Source organism: Trichosurus vulpecula, chromosome 8 (assembly GCF_011100635.1).
Source record: "Trichosurus vulpecula isolate mTriVul1 chromosome 8, mTriVul1.pri, whole genome shotgun sequence".
NCBI lineage: Eukaryota > Metazoa > Chordata > Mammalia > Diprotodontia > Phalangeridae > Trichosurus > Trichosurus vulpecula.
In genome coordinates, this window is record NC_050580.1 from 215,642,150 (window position 1) to 215,650,564 (window position 8,415).

Genomic DNA, 8,415 nt, shown 5'->3' on the forward strand with positions numbered 1-8,415 from the left:
ACGGGCAATGCTCTCTCTAATCAACTCCCTTGTCTCCAACCCTGGGCCAATGGTTTTCCTTTCAAACCAGCTACAAGAATACCAATGAGGTAAGGGGGGTGCAACTCTCTAGAAAGTCTAATTCTGGCTTACTGCTGACTCATTCTGTGAGTGCATGAGGGTTCGGATCAAGTTTTTCCTTCCCTGCTTTTGAGAGACTATAAAAATTTAAATAAATCATTCTCTTTTTGTTCAGTTACCAACAATTAGAGAATTAGTCTTTCTCATCTCTCTCTCTCTCTGGTGAATGTGTGTCTGTATGCATATATATGTATGTGCACAAATGTGCATATATGTGTATATACATATCTGTATATATATATCAGTTTAAAATCTTCTACTTCTCTCTCCAATGTCCTTTACTACTTATGACCTCTCTTTCAGAAGCATATGAATAATGAAACACATAGGTCAACAATACAATGGTTATCACATTTAAAAAATCTTAACAGAAAATGGAAAGCAAAATTAAACTCTTAAAAAACAAAAATTAGAAGACCTAATTTCTCTTTCTTTGCAGATATCAAGAGCAGGAATGAAACAAGGAGACAAGAAAGTACATATTCATCAGCATCTCAAATTCAACATGTGCCAAACCATCAGCATCTCAAACTTGACGTGTCCAAAACCAATAACTGTTTTCCTTTTTTCCTAAACCCATCCCATATCCAGCTCCTGTTTCATTAGAGTACACTATAGTCCTCATCCCCTAAGGTCATAACCTCAAAGTCCCTCAATTCTTCACGCTCCCCCACCTTCCATATTCAGTCAGTTTCCAGGTTCTGATTGAGTCTAGCTCCACAACATCTCCTATGTCTGTCTTCTTTTCTCTAGTCATGCAGCTGCTACCCTAACATCAATGTGGGCGGACCACCATAGTAGTCTCGAAAGTGGTATCCCTGTTTCCAGTCTCCCTTCTCTCTAATCCATGCTCCACATAGCTACAAAGAGAATTGTGAACAAAACCGACTTCATCTTATACAATTGACTCCATTTTGTGACGTAAGTTTCATTTTCCTGTAAATTTCACCTGCTGGCCAATCATGAGAATTGAATGACATTTTGTTTCACACCTGGAAAAATCTGCCTGCTCACTCTCCCCATTCCCAACTCTCAAAACTCATTCATCCCCCTCCCAACTCAGAAAGCCTCTAATCTTTCCTCCAATTAGAAATCAGATTATCTAATCGTGTATCCTAGTTTTTATCTTGTTAATTGTTTACTTTTAATGCATAAAAGTCTGTCTCCCCCGGTATTCAGTGTCCAGTGCCAACCTAAAGAAGCCTAGTCCCAATTTGTTGTGTAATTGGCATGCATAATTAATCGACATGATAAGCTGATGTGCTCAGAAGCTTGAACCTTTGTTTTCTCAGTGATTTCAGACTTCACCCATCATGTTACCAAAATAATCTTCCTTAGGTAGAGTCTGACCAAGGTAATCTCTTGTTCAAAACTTTTAGCAGCTCTCTATCACTTCTAGGAAAAAATATGAACTCCTGGGCCTAGCATCTAGGCTCCAACCTATTTGTCTAGGCTTACCACACATTACTCCCCTTGAACTACTCTGTTTTGTAACCAAACTGTACAACTAGCTTTCCGCCAACTGGACATTCTATCCCTTACTTCTCCACATTTGTACAGGCTTTCATTTATGTCTGCAATGCACTCCTTCCTCATCTCTGCCCTTCTATTGTCAAGGATGAACTCAAGATGCTACCTCTTCTATGATACCTTTTATTATAGAAGGAAGATTTACTATGCCATATGCACCAGGTCAGTTCTTTTCATTTTCAATCTATAATTATATCAGCACAGGCTCAGGATGTTGATATCACTTTCTGGTCACCTAAGCTTAAAAAACCCCAAACTCAAAGAACTCCAGCCCATCTCATATGCCCATCGGGCAGATCAAAATGGACAACTCAGAGGCAAGGAACTGGGTTCCAGTGAACCAACATGTGGTATCCTCACGTATGTCCTTGTTAAATAGTCTTCTTCTGTTATAGCTAAGTAAAGCTCCTTTTGTTAACTGTCGAATGACTGTTAAGTGTCTCATTTCATTCCAATATGAGGCATAAACTATTAAGGGATAAGCCTGAGTCAGGCCTAGTCCACACCTTCCCAGAATCTACCAATTGCTAATGTTCTCTCTCTTTCATGACAAATTACCCATAAATACTGTGGGTGGGAGTTGTGGGTTGTTTTCTTTTTTTTATAGCTTTGCATTCTCGACACCTAGCCCAGTGCCATGTATATAGTAAGTGCTTAATAAATGTTTTTTGAATTGAATTGAATGCTAAGTTCTTCAAACAAGGAGGGAGGAAGGTTGCATAGGACCCTTAGTATATAAATGGTTGGAGAATTACAAGAAGATATTAAGAGCTATCTTCCATCATGGGGATCTTCAAAAGAAAGGATGAAACATGAATTGAAGTAACTTGTGACATCTCCCTGCTTTTCCTGCTGACTTTATTGCTTCTTCCATTTTAGAAGGATATACGAGCAACACCTGTAAGGCAATTCTAATTAAAGTGGGCAGAAGCTCTGGATGAATGGAATGCAGCTCCAGAAAATGGGACTTTATCCTTGGACTATCAGGAAAAAATTGCTGACTTACAGGATAAGCTGGCATAAAACAATCACTAGGTGACTTTGTCTTTTCACTCACTGGCACCAACATCTTGTTCACTCTCATGCTGAAATCTTGGTGTTATCATTCCTTGATTTTTGAACCTCTCTTCCCTTCCATATCTAATCAGTTACCAAGTCTTGTATGTTCTCTCTCTACAATTCTCATATCCTTTCCCTCTTCCATCTCTTTCCACTGCTGCCAGAATAATGCAGTTGTTGTTACATCAATGTTTAAAAAAATCCTTCATTATTTACTGGATAGCCTCTGAACAGGTCTTCCTACCTATTCTTACTCCCCTTGCCAATCCACTCTTCACAATCAAAATCCTTCAATGGCCCTCAATTGCCTACTGATTAAAGTTTGAATTCCTTTGCCTGTCTTTCGAGGTCCTTCATAAGCAGATACTATCATACCTTTTTAGTATGACTATTACTCTCTACTTTGTACTCTATACATACTGGACTCTTCACTGGCCTCGTGCTTTTCTACCTGTGTTTCTTTGTTCATGCTGTTTCCTATGCCCATAATGCCCACCATCCCTACCTGTTGAATTCTTGTTCATACTTTAAGGACAACTCAAATGCCAACTTGATTCTACCCTATCCATCTCCCAAAGGTGAAAATAACCTTTTCTCTCTTTGGAAGGAGAACAGCACATTGTCCCTCTCTGCTCCATATATCAAACATTACCTGGTTGGTGTTTTCAAATTATTTATTCATTCATTTTTACATGAATTTATAGTCTGTCCCATCCACTATTCCCCATTCCCCATTCCCCAATTGAATGACAAAAAAAAGTAAACCCCCATAATAAATATGCATAGTCCAGCAAAACAAATGTCCACTTTGCTTATCACCCCAAATAAAATAATAATAATAATAATAATAATAATAATAATAATAATAATAATAATAGCTAGCATTTATATAGTGCCCACTATATGCCAGGCACCATGTCAAGCACTTCATAAATATTATCTCATTTTGAACTCACAACAACCCTGGGAGGTAGAGTCTATTATTATCCTCACTTTACCGTTGAGGAAATGGAAGCAAACAAGCCAAGTGACTTGCCGAAGGTCACACAGCTAGTAGGTGTATGAGGCTCTTTATGCATTTTAAGTTCATCACGTCTCTGGGAGGAGGTGAGTGGCATGTTTCATCTTCAGTCTTCTAACTGGGCTCATGATTTGTCCTTGCATTGATGAGAGTTCTAAAGTGTCTATAACGTCATTAAATTAATTGTTCTCTTAGTTCTGTTCACCTTGCTCTGCATCGTTTCTTACAGGTCTTCCCATTTGCTTCTCAAACTATCCATTCCATCATTTCTTGTGGTACAATTGTAATCCATTATATTCATATACCACTATTTGCTTAGTCAGTCTGCTAATGGAAGGATCCCCTCTTAGTTTCAATTTTTAGCTACTATAAAAAACTTGTATCATTTTTATTTTATGCATGCCATGTCACATGATTAAACTATAACCTCCATTGAGCAAAGATCCTATTTCATCTAAACTTTATCCCTCAACCAGTACCTAGCACAACAGTCTTGATATATGTTTTGCATACAGAAGGCACTTAATATATGTTTGTTGATTTGAGTTAGATTGAATTTGAGCAAAAATTTTAGTCAGGCCATGAGATTCAAAAGTAGTCATGAATAGGCCATGAAAATAGCCAGTGTTGTCACAAACTGAAAGATAGGGTTTTTGTTTTGTTTTGTTTTGTTTTCCAGTGTTGCTTGTTGTAATATGGACATGACTGGGTTTGTTGAAGGCTGAACATAAACCTTGGCAGGTTCTACCATGTTGTAAAGTCTCCAAGGTCATCCCAGGCAACAGACTAAGTAAGTGTTCTGAGGTCCAACCTAGCGAAGTTGATTGCTGCTCTTCATCTATAGGTTGGCCACTCAGTCATGACTTCTGTGGCCTTGTCAGTTCATCAAACTTTTACGATCTGTGCTCTTCATTGCTGGAGGGTGAACCTATACTGATAAGACCACAGGTCCATGGAGAAACCAAGGTGTGGAAAAGCTTGCTGTTAGTGCTCAGGCTCTCTACCCATAGCTTGTTTTATTAATTTCATTAACTGCAAGAAACAACGAGCTATCTAGCAAGCAAAGAACAAAAGCCAACCTTCAAGAATGCCATTAATTCAATCCTTTGTAAGTCATTCTGTCTTCTATAGGTAGGTATTGAAGGGACTGCTGCATTACTTGAATTGAGAGCATTTCGTTGAATTTCCTCTAGATTCTAAAATACCTCTTCTCATTTCAAAGGACTGTCAGCAGCTCTATGTCGGTTATGATCACCACGGACATCTTCCTGGAAGGTTAACTTAGCACATTAAACTGTTTCCTATAGCAACATCAGATGCTACATTGTTGGAAAATAATAGTAAATAGATATAAGAATCACATGGCATTTGATTGTAATCTTGTCAGCTACTAATCTTTTGCTCTTCATCGAAGTAATCATTGATTGGCTTAAGAAAAAAGTACTGGCTAACCATATGGAGAAGTCTCTTATCCGGATGGATTAGCACTTAAATCCAACTCTCTTCCATTTGAGACTTAAAAGTAAATAGAAAATTGGGTGACAGAGGAAAATCATTAGCCTGGGAGAATTAATCTGTTTTTAGAATTCTTCAAAGTAAAATAGAAACCAAACAAAAGGAAAAAAGAACTTTACAAAAATCTGCTAATGTTCCTTCCCTTTAAGGGAAAGGGAGAAATTAATTAGTAATTATTACACAATGAACATGACTGAAATTAATATTTCCCACTTGTTCATTTCTGTTCTGTTCTTAGAACCTATGTGTATATTCTTTTTAAAGTACAGAAGTAAAAATAAATATTACCTAAAATTCCCTAAATAAGAATTTTCTGGGTTACTTGCTTCTTTGCTTGTCAATGTACACGTGAGTGAAGAGGTTGAAATTGTAAAGCAAGTCACTCACACTCAAACCCAGGAGAATAGAGAGTGGTAGAGTATCAGTTTGAAAAAAAATGTTATAAAGAAAGAGTTTATTGTTTGCTTATGTAGTGGATACTCTATGGCTTATTCTCCCAGAGCCTGGCAGCTACATCTCCTCATGGTGCTAGAGGCACCCTGTGGGCTTTTGGGGGGTTCATTTCTTCATACTAACATTGGCTCAAGCCCCTACAAACTATGTTCCCCACCATCATTAGCTGCCAGGGACTAGAGTCGCAGTTATATTTAAATATTAATATCAATTAGCTTTTACAAGCTATTTTATTTACTTCAAAGATATAGCGACAATAAATGTACAAACATTTCCATCCAACAGCTCAGGATAAACTCTCCCCTATAGCACTTTGGTTTCTAGGGACAGTGAGTTCACTATCCCACTCAACATTAAATAATGCTCTACATATTGCTCAATGTTCTATACAACCTTGGTCCCACAAAGTTCATGTCCAAACAAGGCCTATCTTCAGGATAAGTCCCCAACTGAGTCACTGGTGGTCTGGACCCCACAGGTTACTCCTAAAAGTCACTGCCCCTCAGGACATCAATGTGGAGGTAGGTGCTAAATCTTGAATGCTGTGACAGCAGGATGCTCAGAAGTTCACTCTCTTCGACATTTTGAAACTCACAAGGTTGGAGCCTCCAAGCCTTCTACCTAAAATGGAAAGGAACAAATGCAGATGCCAAAGACCAATGCCATTTCACAGGCTCACATGTCAGCCTCAAGGTGTCTTAGTGGATATTGCATGCAAAGGAGTCAACTGAAGGTCAAAGCAGCTGAAGAAAATGAAAATTGCTGAGTCTTTGGTTGCTAGTGTCTTTTTGGAGGCACCTCCAGTTCTGACTATGGAGCCAGTTGAAAAGTCTTCTCCTAATCAAGTGATCAGCAAATCAGAACCAGTTATATAATGTCTACACATGCTCCAAGACCTGTCAAAATCAATCCATTACGTCTCATCACAACTGTCCCTGAGCAGGCTCCCCAGTCTCTCCCATGTGGGGAATTTGCACCACCTGCATGCACATATATTCATTTGGCGCACCTACCAGTCTCTTTTGCACTTGACTATACTTATCTGTTACAAGGGAGGTTTTTTATTGTCTGGGGGCATGGAAGAGAGTTTAAAGGGGAAGGGTAGTGATAGAGATGGAAAAAAAGAAAAGAAATAGATAACAATGAAAGGTTGCTGTTGTTGGTTGAAAACCATGACATCATGGAATGATGACCAGACTTGCAGTTGACTTTAATTTGAGTGAGGGAGAGCTGTGCAAGGTCATCAGCCTCACTTTCTCCTCCAGCACCATCTGGGTCCAGTGGACAGATATTCATCAGGATGATTGGAGATGGCCCAGGATGCAATGGGACACCCTGGCCCTCTTAGGCTAAGGTCTTTTCAGGTTCTTACTTTGAGTGAGGTAATACCCACTCAGTGAACGGCACTCTTTAAGAAGTGAGTCAAGAGGTCTTAATGCATGCTGAGGGGAAGTGGCGGCAGGTTCTGGTGCAGCCCAGTTCTGGGCCTTTCCCGGAGTGCAGAGAACAGTGCAGGGACCCAGTTCGGGACCCTCACACACATATTTCAGAATGCCAGGTCTAAGTCGTAGATTCTACCAGCATAAACTTCATGAAGTAGAAGATGTAGTAATGGTGAATGTATGGTCCATTGCTGAAATGGGAGCTTATGTCAGTCTATTGGAATACAACAATATTGAAGGCATGATTCTTCTTAGTGAGCTGTCTAGAAAACATATCCGCTCCATTAACAAACTCATCTGAACTGGCAAAAATGAATGTGTGGTTGTCATTAGAGCAGACAAAGAAAAAGGATATATTGATTTGTCAAAAGGAAGAGTTTCTCCAGAAGAAGCAATCAAACGTGAAGACAAATTCACCAACTCCAAAACTGTTTATAGCATCCTTCGTCATATTGCTGAAGTGTTAGAGTATGGTAAGGATGAGCAGCTAGAGGGCCTATCCCAGAGAACTGCCTGGGTCTTTGATGACAAGTATAAGAGACCAGGATATGGTGCCTATGATGCATTTAAACATGCAGTCTCAGACCCTTCAATCCTGGATGGACTGGATTTGAATGAAGATGAACGATGAGTACTGATCGATAACGTAAATAGGCGCTTGACACCATAAGCTGTCAAAATCCAAGCTGATATTGAAATGGCTTGTTATGGTTATGAGGGGATGGATGCTGTAAAAGAAGCTCTGAGAGCAGGTTTGAATTGTTCCACAGAAAATATGCCCATCAAGATTAACCTGATAGTGCCTCCTCGGTATGTGATGACTACTACAACCCTAGAGAGAACAGAAGGCCTGTCTGTCCTCAATCAGGCTATGGCTGTCATCAAAGAAAAGATTGAGGAGAAAAGAGGTGTCTTCAATGTTCAAATGGAGCCCAAAGTGGTCACTGACACAGATAAAACTGAGCTTGCAAGACAGCTGGAGAGGCTTGAGAGGGAAAATGCTGAGGTGGACGGAGATGATGATGCTGAAGAAATGGAGGCCAAAGCCAAAGATTAACTTTCGGGAAAAGGCGTCCAACTGGAGGAACACAGACCAGCTCTTCCTGGCTTAGACACCCTAGACTTGAAAGTTTTCCAGTATTGAAAACTTCAGAGCTATTTTGTATTTCAAAGTATTTAAATGTTTCAATAGACCAGCATGTGAAATGCCCTCCCAAATTCTGGCTACCTTCACGCACTGATCTCTTTTAAAGGGAGTGGCCTAATTTCACTAGA

The 8,415-nt window shown here is 39.5% G+C and overlaps 1 pseudogene; it reads left to right on the top strand.

The window, feature by feature from the left end:
- Positions 1–7,236: 7,236 nt before the first annotated feature.
- On the top strand, positions 7,237–8,197 carry LOC118829370 (annotated as a pseudogene).
- The last annotated feature ends 218 nt before the right edge of the window (positions 8,198–8,415 follow it).